The sequence below is a fragment of the Protopterus annectens genome, chromosome 1.part2, assembly GCF_019279795.1.
Source record: "Protopterus annectens isolate FY-2018-M chromosome 1.part2, PAN1.0, whole genome shotgun sequence".
NCBI lineage: Eukaryota > Metazoa > Chordata > Ceratodontiformes > Protopteridae > Protopterus > Protopterus annectens.
The window spans coordinates 1,107,183,472-1,107,196,348 of NC_056727.1; the positions used below are offsets into that span (position 1 = coordinate 1,107,183,472).

General features: G+C 44.6%; 1 protein-coding gene across 1 annotated transcript in view; it reads right to left on the bottom strand.

The window, feature by feature from the left end:
• RCC1 (regulator of chromosome condensation 1) overlaps positions 1–12,877 on the bottom strand; it is a 498,237-nt gene that overhangs the window by 223,158 nt on the left and 262,202 nt on the right. The gene's annotated exons all lie outside the window — the stretch shown is intronic.

Consider the following 12,877-nt stretch of genomic DNA (forward strand, 5'->3'; position numbering starts at 1 on the left):
ATGAATAGATTTTGCTGGCGATTTCTGACAAAAGTGGACAGTGCAGATATCAGCAAGCCTTCAAGCAAATCAGGGGGTGCAGTCAAGGAACAGAGCAAAAGCACTTTTTGCCCCTTCAAACTGGGGGAGGGGTTCCAAAATAGATCTGAACAGACCCACTTTAAAACTCAACCTGTGCCCAACAGGAAAATACAGTTCTGTAATATGTTACCATAATTGTACAGATAGAAAATGTATGTAAAATCTTACCATAACCATAGATGTCCTTCTCTTCCATGTTGCAGTATTCTATACATATGGGTGAGTGCCAAAGCTCACTGTGAAGGGGGGTGGTCTAGTAGAAATCTCCAGGAATCCATGAAGGATCTGGCAAATCCAGCTCTGGACCTAGAAATCTGGTGCATCTTGTAATGCTTTGTGAAGGTGTGCACAGAAGACCAAGTAGCAGCTTCAAGGATAGTGGAGGAGTCCAAGCCCTTGAAGACTCCACAGGAGGCCACTGCCCTGGTGTGGTGTGCTTTAAAGTACAGTTTTGTACCTACCATAAATGTAGATGTCCGAGTGCTAATACAACTGCAGTCATAACAGATGGGTTCTCCTGCTGTCAGGCGGGTCCTCAATCGGCCGAATTCCAAAGTCTAGGTCCGGCGTCGGTTGTTGTCGCTTCTTCCCTGACGTCAGTGCGACAGGGGTATAAAGGAACCAGCAGACGCCATTTTCTTCAGTTTTTCTTACCCCAGATGTCAGGTGCCCCCAGAAGGAAGGCAATACATAAAATTAGGTAATAATGCAATGCAATATAATCAAAAAACAGTAGTTTCAAGCAAATACACCATAAAAAGAATACCCCTAGAGGGGAAGGAGGGAGGGAAACCTGGACTGCAGCTGTATTAGCAATCGAATATCTACATTTATGGTAGGTACAAAACTGTACTATGTTCATCGTGCATACAGCTGCAGTCATAACAGATGGGTAGAATCCCAAAGCTAAGAAAGGGGTGGTAGGCACTAGGTGTAACTAGGGGGAGCCAAAATGCTCTGCAAGACTGCAGTGGCAAAGCCTGCTCTAGATTTGGAGTATAATGGTAGGTTGTAGTGCTTGGAGAAGGTATGCACAGAACTCAAGTGGCTGCTTCCAAAATATCCTTGGTAGGAACTCCTCTGAGGAAGGCTGCAGAGGTGGCTGCGGCCCTGGTGGAATGAGTTCTAATGCCTGTAGGTACAGTTTTGCCATGAAAGGAATAGCAAAAGTGTATGCAGTGGGCTATCCATTTTGAAATTGTCTGTTTGGAAATTGGCTTTCCTTGAGCTCCTACTGCATAGGCCACAAAGAGCTGCTCTGATTTTCTGAAAGGCTTTGTTCTGTCCAAATAATAATGCAGTTGTCTGTGGATGTCCAAGGAATGTAGTAATCTCTCCCCTTTGTTTTGAGGATTAGGATAAAAAGTAGGTAAATGTATGGCCTGATTTAAAGCTACCCTGGATACCACTTTAGGCATAAAGGACGGGTTGGTTCGTAAGGAAAATCTGTCCTGATGGAAGATGATAAAAGGCTGGACAACCATGAGAGCCTGTAATTCTGAAACTCTACGAGCTGAGGCGATAGCCAGAAGGAAAGCTGTTTTCCAGGACAAATATTGCAAATCTGATGAAGCAGCTGGCTCAAAAGGAGGCAGGGTCAGTTTTTCCAAAATGAAGTTAAGATCCCAAGCAGGTATTGGTTGTTTCCTTGGAGGTCTTAAATTCTTAGCCCCTCTGAGGAACTGTCTTAAAAGAGGGTGAGAGAATAAAGGTGGATCAGTGTTGTATTCTGCAGAAATGGCTGAGGCATGGATTTTGATGGAGGAGAAAGAAAGTCCACTGCTTAGCAGTTCAGTCAAATATTGTAGTATTTGAGGTAAATTCAGTTTTCAAGGGTCCTGGCCCTTTTTCTCATTCCAGGCACAAAAACATTTCCATTTTGCGGAGTAAGCTTTTCTAGCTGATGGCCTTCTGGCCTCCAAAATGACATCCTGCACCTCCTTGGAGAGTAGGGCCTGTTGTGATGCTAAGGAATCTTCCATGCGGCTAGATTGAGTGTTTTTAGCTGACTGTGAAGAGTTTTGAAGCTGTGTTGAGTCAGAAGAGGCATTAGAGGCAGGGTCCATGGTGGGGAATGCGTCAGGCTCCTCAGGAGTGGGTACCAGTGTTGCCTTGGCCAGTCCGGAGCAATGAGGATCATCTTTGGTCTGTCTGTTCTGGTCTTCAATAGGACTTTGGGCAGCAGAGGAAGAGGTGGGAAGGCATAAACTGTCATTGATGTCCAGCTGAAAGAGAGCGTCCACTCTCCAGAACTTTGGATGGAAGATCCTTGAGCAGAATTTTGTCAATTGATTATTTTTGTGGGAGGCAAATAGATCTATATCTGGCCTTCCCCATTCTTGGATTATTTCTGTAAAAACTTTTGGATGCAACTTCCATTCGTGTGGATCTGTCATATTCCTGCTTAGGTTATCTGCCAGCGTGTTTTCCTTGCCTGGCAAGTACTGTGCTTGTAGTTCCATTTGTAAGTCCATGGCCATGTTCCAAAGTGACATGGCCAGTCTGCATAGGGGGTAAGAATGTGTTCCTCCCTGCTTGTTTATGTACCACATAACTGTGGTGTTGTCCGTTCTTATCAATAGTTGACCTAGTTGTAGAAAGTTCTTGAAAGTTATAATAGCATTTATTACTGCTAGCATTTCTTTTTGATTGATGTGAAGGTGCTTTTCTTTTTGGGACCATTTGCCCTGAATGCACCGATCTGTCATGTGCGCCCCCCAGGCGTAGTCCGAGGCGTCTGTTGTGATGACTTGATTTGCTTGAGGCTTGCTGAAAGGAAGACCTGTGTTTGTTTGACATGCTTGAGCCCACCACAGAAATTCCTTTTGTAGACATGGAATTAGTGGTATTACTGTTTCCAAACTGTGTCTGTGTTGAGACCATATGTTTTTCAGGTACCATTGTAGTTTCCTCATATGCAGCTTTGCACATGGAATTAGTAAGATGCAAGATGCCATGAATCCCAGAGCCTGCAGGATTTTCCTTGCAGTAAGCCTGGTGCAATTTGCTAGTGTTCTGAAGTATTGAATTAGTTGCCCCTGCTTCTCTGGCGTGAGGTAGGCCATTTGGTGTTTGTGTCCAAGTTGGCACCCAGGAAAATTATCTTCCGAGAGGGTATTAGCCTTGATTTCTTTTTGATGACTGTGTATCCCAGAGAGTTCAATAACATTATTACATAAGCCAGATGTTTCAGAAGAATGTGTTTGCTGTCCGCTTGGATCAGGCAGTCGTCCAAATAGGGATATATTTGTATCCCTTGAAGTCTGCAGTAGGCAATTACTGATGCCAGGCATTTCGTGAATACTCTGGGCGCAGTAGATAAGCCAAAGGGCAATGCAGAGAATTGATAATGAGTTGAACCTGCAAGAAATCTGAGGTATCTTCTGCAATTTTATCCGATTGGGACATGCAGGTATGCCTCCTTGAGGTCCAATGTTACCAGCCAAGACTCCTTGCCCAGCATGGGAAGAAGCTGCTGTAGAGGGAGCATCTTGAATTTTGGTACGAGTAGAAATGTGTTTAGGATGGAGAGATCCAAAATAGGTCTCCAATCTTTTCCCTTCCTTGGCACCAGAAATAGCCTGGAATAAAACCCTTGACCTTGTTCGTGCGTAGGTACCTCTTGAATAGCTTTCATGTTTATGAGATCTGTAATTTGCCTTTGTGCCTCTGCCCTTTGATTGTGTGGCAGGTTTGGCATGCCTCATTTTTGGAAGGGTGTGAAAATGGAACTTTTAGCCTGTTTATAATGCCCAGGATCCATTTGTCCTTTGTGACAACATGCCAATTTTTTGAAAATAATGCCAGCTTTCCTCCCAAGGGGGCTGCCATTTGAGACCTGGTTGGCATGCATAGGGGAAAGTCATTGGGTTTGCTTTCTGATAGATTGCGAGTTGTCCTCACCACCTCTGTGTACGAGCTTGCCATTGTCTGCATCTATACAATCCTTGGGATTGTCCTCTGCCCCTCGGGCGCCTGTATCTGCCTCTTTGGGGTCTGTCTGTGGCAGGAAAGGACCAGTTTTTGGAAGGCCAATTTCTACTAAAACGTGGGGGTTGAACCTGTAGAAATTATTTCACAGTTTGCATTGATTTAGCCTTTTTCTCCATTTTCCTTAATACCTCCTCAGCATTAGCACCAAATAGCACATCCTTTTGAAGAGGAGCGTCTAGTAATTTAGCTTTGACATGATCAGGCAAGGCTTGTTCCCTGAGCCAGGCATGCCTACGTATGACTGATCCTGTAACAGTAGCTCTGCATGAGGCCTCTAGAGCATCAAAACCACATTGTAAGGTATGCTTACCCACTTGTTCTGCACTATGCATCAAATCCTACAACTCCTTCAAGTCTGGTTGTTCAGGTTGTGACATTTTACTTTTCAATTGTGATAACAAAAACTGTTGGTATTTTAGCATATGAAACTGACAGTTTAAGGCCCTCATGGATAAGGTAGCAGAGGTATATACCTTTTTCCCCACCTTTCTAAGGATCTGGAATCTCTCTCTGAAGGCAATGGATTTTTAGCAATGGAGGCCTTAACTCCCTTGTGGCCCTGTGAGATGGTTTCTGGGTCAGCAGCATGGCTCTTGTATAGAAATTGGTGTGAGTCAGGGACCCTGTAGTACCTGTCAGGCTTAACTGGAGCTGGAGGTAGAGAGTCTGGGTTAAGGCAGGCCTCCGAATAAACATCATCTAGGATGTCCAAGACAGGAGGTATAGCCAGAGGCCTGTGCTGAGGAAGCAAGAGAAATTCCCTGAGCCTTTTCTTAGAATCAGAATAATCCTGGCCTTCCCAGTGGAAGTGTTCCCTTAAGGTATGCAAAGTTTCCCCAAATGAATAATCCTCAGGGGGGGGACACAGAAGGGATGGACTCCTCCGCATCAGAGTCTTCAAAAGGGGAGTAAGAATGTTCCTGATCATCAGAGTGCTCTGAAATAATGGAGCCCTGATCAGAGGAGGGGGAATCTTCCTCCACTCTAGGCCTTTTGTCCGGAGGGGGCTGAGAACCTCTGATAAGAGTAATTAAATCCTCAGCCATTTTAAGTATCTGTTTCTTAGGCATGGGGCCTGGAGATGGGCCCTGTGCAGCTGGTCTCAGAGTGCATGGTTGCTTTAGACTTCGTGAAAGCCTTGATAGAGAAAGAAGAGGAAGGTCTGAAGACACCTTGAGTGGAGGTGGACTGAGTTTCAACACCAACAGTGGCTTCGGTATCTGTAGTCGGGGTGTGGGCCAAGGAGCCTGCGACCTCGGGTACAGGAGACACCGTCAAAGACAGGTCGTTGGTAGGCAGGGGCTGCGTAGGCGCCTCACTGAGAACCGGACCACGTGTAACCGGCTTTGGCGTGGTGTCTGTAGAGGCCGCGGACCTCGCGTGTCGGTCCTTGTCTTTTCGTTTTTTAGACAAAACCAGAGTTGGAGTATCCAACGACATAGTATAGTTAAATGCTTTTCCAAAATAATGCTGGGTGAACTCCGCCCGACGCTTAGTGCGTTTGTTGAATATAGCTCAAAAGCGGCAGGCCGAGACCTCGTGGTCTGGGCCTAAACAAGATATACAGACGGAATGGAAATCCTTATGCGGTATTTGCTTCCCACAAGAAATACAATTATTAACTTTGTCTGACATCGGTCTGAGCCAAGAAAAGGTTCCCCAACAGGGTACTTAGCTTTTAAGAAGACTTCGGTTTCCAAATTTTCGTAATCTCAGGAGCTGGCCGACCGGCACTTGTGAACTGCTTCTGCTTCGGGCACCGCGCGGCAAGAAAGACTGAAGAAAACGGCGTCGGCTGGTTCCTTTATACCCCTGTCGCACTGACGTCAGGGAAGAAGCGACGACAACCGACGCCGGACCTAGACTTTGGAATTCGGCCGACCGAGGACCCGCCTGACGGCAGGAGAACCCATCTGTTATGACTGCAGCTGTATGCACGATGAACATCACTCCCTTGCAGGGATTTCCAGGGGTGCTTGTAGCAAAAGGTAATAGCTTTGAAAATCCATGCAGAAATGGTTTGCTTAGACACTGCTTATCCTAGGGCTCTGGGGTGGAAAGAAACAGCCGAGCCGCCCACCTGACTGGTCTGGTCCAATTTTGTGCAGACAGAATGAGTTGTCTGTGCACATCCAGGGAATGAATTATTGTCGCACTGTCTCCCTGTGGATTGGAGAAGGTGGATGGCTTGGTTTAAAGAAAGGTCATTAACCACCTTGGGCATGAAGGAAGGGTTACCCTGTCTGGAATACAAGGAGGACTGGAATAGCCGATGGCCCATTCGGCGATGAATTTTGTTCAAAATTCTGACTTCAGGCATTGTTGGGTATTTTATGATAGGTACTTAGATGATTTAATTTTCTTTTGGAAAGATATTTTGGATAAGCTGAATGCCTTTTGCGAATACCTTAATGGAGCTACTAATTTTTTGAAATTCACATGCAATATTCAACAGAATGAGATGAATTTTTTTTTAGATGTCACCATTAGGAAGAATATCAAGGAAAAGATTTTTGAATCCAATATTTTTAGGAAGCCTACCTACTCTAACACCCTTCTCCATTAAAGTAGTATGCACCCTCAACATAAAAAAAAAAGTCCTTAGTCAAGGGTCAATATGTATGCTTGGCAAGGATGATTTCAGATAATGCTGAATTCAGAAAAGTGTGAGGTACTCGCATCTATGCTTATGGTGCAAGAGGGTACCCAGAGGAGTTTGAGACCGAAATTCTTGCTGAAGTTTGTACAAAAAGGGTCACAGGACATTTTGTTCCCCTTCTAAAAGGCGTGAGCCTTAATGCACATTGTAAAAATGGGGAAGGGGGAATTTTGAAAGAGCATTGGTGCTTACCTATAACACTTATTTTCATGGGCTTACTAACATAGTGAAAAGGAATTGGAGTGTGTTCTGTCTGGATGATTAATACAGGTTGATAGTGGGGGAAACACCAAGGATTGTACATAAGGACTTTTGTTTTAAATCTACTAGAAAGGGGTCCATCTGCTGCTTATGAGGGCTTCATGAGAAAATGTGGCCATTGTAGGCAATGTTCCTTTATTATGGAAGGTGATGCCATTTTGTCGATGGTTTTGGAAGAGGAAGGCTTAAAAAAAAGTTGTCATGTAGCAGCAAATGTGTGGTTTATTTAGTATTGTGTCAGGGGTGTTGTGCATTCTATCTTGGCAAAAGTTAAGCTTGAGTAAGAGAATTTACTAACAGATGTTTAATTTGTATGATGTTGGAAAAGGGGATGAAAGGAATGCACTGTAAGCACATAAAAGAATCAACAATCCAATCCCCTGGACCCCCCTTAAGCTTCCAGATTGCCTGCAAAGCTGTTAGGGAGTCCTTCATCTCACACCACCAAGGAAGCCCATTGCCCCTCCGTGGGACCTGAACTATGTTTTAGAGAAGCTAATGCTACCCCCCTTTGAGCCAGCATCCAAAGCTTCCCTAAAGTACTGCACATGGAAAACTGTCCTTGTGTCCTTGACCTCGGCTAGAAGAATGCCTGAGCTACAAGCCCTCTGCTATTCCACTCTTTCTTGTATTCCACATAGACAGGGAACCCTTAGAACCAACCCTTCCTTCATGACCGATGATTCCCACTTAATGTTCCTACATTTTAGCTATAGGTTTCCCCAAAGGTTAGACATTCTGCAGAAGATGGGTCCACAGATCCTTCCTCTGGGGAACCATACCCAAGGGGAGAAGGGAGCTGAGAAGTGTAGTGCAGAAGAATCAGAACTTTCTTCCTCTTCCATCTGAGAGGGTTCTGTGGCCAGAAGCCTAGGGCTCAAGATTGGAGGAGGGATAGTGGAAGTCCAAGGCATAAGTAGGCAGCAAGGCCATAAAGGCATTAAATAGGCTTTGAGATAAAGTCTGCCAATCTGGTGTACTTTCTGTAACAGGACGCGCATGCTTCTTTTTGAGGAATGTCCTAGCAGGCATCTGAACAGGGAAAGGCCTAGGGTCCAACGACTGCAGAGAGACAGAGGGATCAGACTGTCCTACTGAATGCGCAGGTTTCCCCTCGGCGTCAGAGACAAGACGTCCATAAAGCCTCTGTGAATGTGCCTTCCACGCAGAATTCTGCAGCTTCTGAAGAGGTAACCGCTGCATCACAGGTGGCAAAGCCCAAGTGTTCAACCAGGCTGACATCAGCCACAGGCAGAGTGTCAGACAGGAGTAACAGCAGCGGCAGTAGCAAGTCTTGCGCTTTTTTGGTGGCTCAGTAGGTAAGCTGGCAGAGCCCTCCATCCCCAACGCTAGCTGCTTAAGACGCTGGTTTTCAAAGTATAAATTAAGTGAGTAGAGTCTGCTACATAAAGTTTTGGGAACAAATGCCTGGCAGATGAGGCAGGCCTTGTAGCTGTGCACCTTACCAAGACAAAACGAGCACAGATCATGGGAGTCTTTGTGAGGTATCCGATGGCTGCACTTGCCCTTTCTGGATGAGTAGAACAAGCATTAGAAAACAAGGACTGAAAAGGTTCTCCAACGGGGTACTTGTCTGCATTCAAGAAAATCCAGCAGATGGGAAGGCAGGAACACCTAATGTTCGACTGACTGCTGAGAAGTTCTGAGGTCTGGTGCATGCAGATGTCATTTTTATGGCCCACGCACTGCTAGCCATGTCAGACGTCCCAGGCACCATACAGTGACAAATCTTGTGTACTGGCCGGACATTCTGGTAGCAAGAGAGGAAAACCCATATGTACAGAATACTGCAACATGTGACTAGAAAGACATTTTACTTTTGGTGCAGTATCCTTTACTCTTGGGATATCCTGCAGAGGACAACCGAACATCCAGTCATGATACCAAGGCCTTTACACCATCCAGACATGTACATCATACACGCGTCCTCCAAGCAAGACGTAAGGCACATGTGACATACAGATGCCTAATCCTTAGAAACGACGTGCTCCAAGAGAAAGTGCAAGCTCAGAAAACATGCCTCTCAAGGAAGAGAAACTGAAGGATGATGATGAGACCTCAGCCAGAAGTTGGGCAACAGAAAATAATAGGGAGTAGGAGGGAGAGACAAAATACTCTGAGAAGGAGGACATCTACTGTTATGGTAAAATCTTGCGCAACTGTACTAGGTCCTTCCTTATCACTGTTGCAGTAGTCTTTACTCTTGGAAAAGACTAACAGCTATTATAAAGTATGGGTGGCGGAAGGCATGGAAAAGCCCACAAAAAATCCATAAAAAATTATCCTGGCAAATCCTGACCTGGCACTAGAAATGGCATCCATCTTGTAATCATTGGGGAAAAATGTGAAGAGACAACCAAGCAGCAGCTTCCAAGATGGACCTAGTATCCAACCACTTGAAAAAAAAAAAAAAAACAGCAGCAGAAGAGGCTACTGCCCTGGTAGAATGAGAACAAACAGAAGAGGAAAGCCATCTGTCAAAAAAAAAAAAAAAAAAAACAGTCAAGTCCATGGAATTGTTAGCTTAGTGCCAAACTAAGTTGCCTGGCATGAAAGGAAACTAAGCTGCTCAAATTTGACACATTTTGCTTGATCCAAGTAATATCGGAGCTATGCAAGTGTATAGCATTCTCCCACTAGAAGTCTGTGGAGAAGGAAAACAGAGAAGATGAACAGACTATTCAAGGATAAATCAGTAACTATAAACATAAAATGGTTGGTACAAACATACACCATGCCCTTGTGAAAAAATAAAAGGAGAAACTGCCATGACACCTTACAGGACAGTCTTCCAAGTACAATGCTGCAGGGAATAAAAAAAGACAGGCTCAAAAGGGGACTGAGTCAATATTTCAAGAACAAAATTAAAGGTCCAAAGGAGGAGGAGGAAAAGGCCATCTTGGAGGCCTGATTTGAAGAAAGCCTTTCAGAAATTGCTCAACTTCAAAACTAGAAGCCAAAGGTGGACTTTGGGGCAGACGGGCAGAAAGGGCAGACATGAACCTTAAAACACAGGAAGATGCCAAACCAGCACTGAGCAACTCCTAGAAAAAAGGACCATAGGAAAATTTCCTCCCTTTAGTCCAATGGTGCACAACCTTTTTGTGGGAGGGCCACTACACAAATTCTTAATGCATCTGTGGGCCACCTCAAAACATAACTCGTTACGAGTTAATAGGTACAGGTGGTCATTTTTACTTAAAACGGTCATGAAATTGCCCGTTTTTTACATCAACTTTGCATTTAACTTTATTCTGGCTTGCCGCCATGACTTATTACAAACCCTTACAGAAAGTTATTACTGTCTACAGAATAAGCTATAAACAAGAAAGAATAGTTGCTTCCGTGGCTAAAATTAGAGGTGTGCGCAACTGCAATTAGGTAAGTACATGCTGGAAAGTTTGCATGACTGGAATAAGGCATAGTATTTTTTTTCACTTTTGTAAACTTGTTTTGGTTTCTGAGGGCTGGATGATATTGCCTGGAGGGCCAGATTTGGCCCCCAGGCCAGACGTTGGGCACCAGTTTAGTCCCATAAGATTCTCAGTAGTGGGTTTTCTGCCCCCCCCCCCCTGCAAAACCTGAAGAATGTCCTCAGAAAATTATCATCCAAAGTGTCAGCTGAAATGTGGAGAGTGAACACTTGCCTTTTGTGAGAAGATCCATCTTATCACACTCAACTTATGATGACTGCCCCTGGTGACGTGAAATAGAATGTGGAACCAGTTCTGCCTCAGCCAAAAGGATGTCACCAGTGAGATGTTGGGTGTGTTCCATATGATTTTGTGCAGGACATTGCACCCACTCCAAGCCACTGGACTTGGCACTAACAGGACTGGAGAAGTTGTCTTTATGTAAGGGAGGCAAAAAGATCTACTCGATGAGTACCCCACCAATGTACAATGCCCAGAAATACTTCCCTGTGAAGCATCCATTTTTGAGTATGTGCCCTAGACCTGCTCAAAGTGTCTGCCATTAGATTATGTTCTTGAGGGATGTAAATTGCCTGAAGAACCAAGTGATGGAAAACTGCAAAATCCCATGCCTGAAGGGCCAGCCTGCAAAGAAAGTTTTTGCCCACTTGTTTGTGTGCGGGTCCCTAGTCACATGAGCTACTTGCTTGGTGTTTGGTTTCCTTTTTTAAAGTAACATCCGCTTTAACAAATGTAGGAGGTTCAGACCTTTGCCAAGATTTGATGACGGTAACAGGTAACTTCCAGACTAAGATCTAGAGAATCCCACAACCAAAGCCCTTCAGATCAGCCAGGATTCCCCCTCTACATTTGTAACAGACATATGCCCAGCCTTGGTGGCCATGCGAGCAGACAATTACATGTTGGCCTCCAACTGGTTCATTGCAGAGGGAACCGGCAGCAGCACCAGATGTTCATTTGTTTCTTAACCCAACCCAAAAGAGATGGCTGGCGGAGGGTGGACGTCAGTATGTTCATTGCATGCTTTTTCTTAGCTTTATTTTTGTTCAAGTGACAGCCAAATTTCAGGGCAGGCAAATTTGGCCATGGTACCCAGAGTCAAAAGCTTCACATGTTTGTTTTCCAAATAAATTGAAAGGGCCGACAGACTATTGTGGAGTGCCTTAGGAAGAAACATCTGACAAATCTCAGTTTGGTTGTGCGCAGTAACCAAACAAAAAAGGCACTCTTCTCATGTCTATATGCAGAATCCCTTACTGGATGACACTAGAGAGGGGAAAAAGGAAGCAACCCCAATGGGGCACTTATCTTTAAAAGGCTCTGTAGACGAACCAGCTTGAACGACCAGCAACACTGATATCTGTACAGTATCAGAGACCTGGTTCAAGGCTCCAGAGAGCACCCCTGCAATACCAGGCTACAACTCTTACCACACTTTTCAACCACCAAACCAGGACCGAAAAACTAAAGGTGGAGGAGTGTCTATATTCACCAAGGATATTCACACCACCAGGCTAGTTGCCCAACACAATGAGTCTGAAATTCTCCAGATGCAACTAACACTAGGTAAGACTGCAATCCAAACTGTAGCTTGTTACAGATCCTCCACCATGCCCCAAGATTCTCACTACACCTTTCTAAATATATTGGAAAATATTAAGATACAACCAAACACCCTAATACTGGGTGATTTCAACTACCATGCCATTAATTGGGAAAACTACTCTTGTACCAACACCTTTGCCCAACGGTTCTTGGAATTCATAAATTCCAACTCCCTGGATCAACTAATCCATAGTCCCACCAGGGGCTCCAATATCTTAGACCTGGTCATTACCAACATGGGAAATCGATGCTCCACATCTATGGTCATCCCCTTGTTGGTCAGGTCTGACCATGAGCTAATCACCCTTAACATCCTCATCCCACCCCTAAGTAAGGAAACCTCCATAAAAAACTTCTCCAAATCCAACTTCATGCTACTCAAGTCAGAAGTGACAAACTTCATGACACCCATTCAGACAGGAACTGAAAGCTAGACTGCTGAATCCTACACTAAGGCACTGTACAAGCACATTCACTCATACATGAATATTGCCATCCCAAATAGAACCAAGATGCACTCCTCCAAAAAAAAAAAAGGAAGCCAATCTGGTGGCCCCCTGCTATAAACTTTACAAAAGGAAGAAACTGTTGCAGAAAAGAGGAAAATCCCAGGATGCAAAAAACTCCCTTACCAGCCTCAGTAAAAAGCAGAGATCCCTTAAAATCCTCTAAAGCTAGTTACAAAAATAAAATTGCCAAAGACTCCAAAGACAACCCACAAGGCATTCTATAACGGTCAAGAATCTAAATGGCAATGCTCACATCTGCTCTGAGCTACAACAGAATGGCATTAAATATACTGATCCCAAGCATATTGCCAATA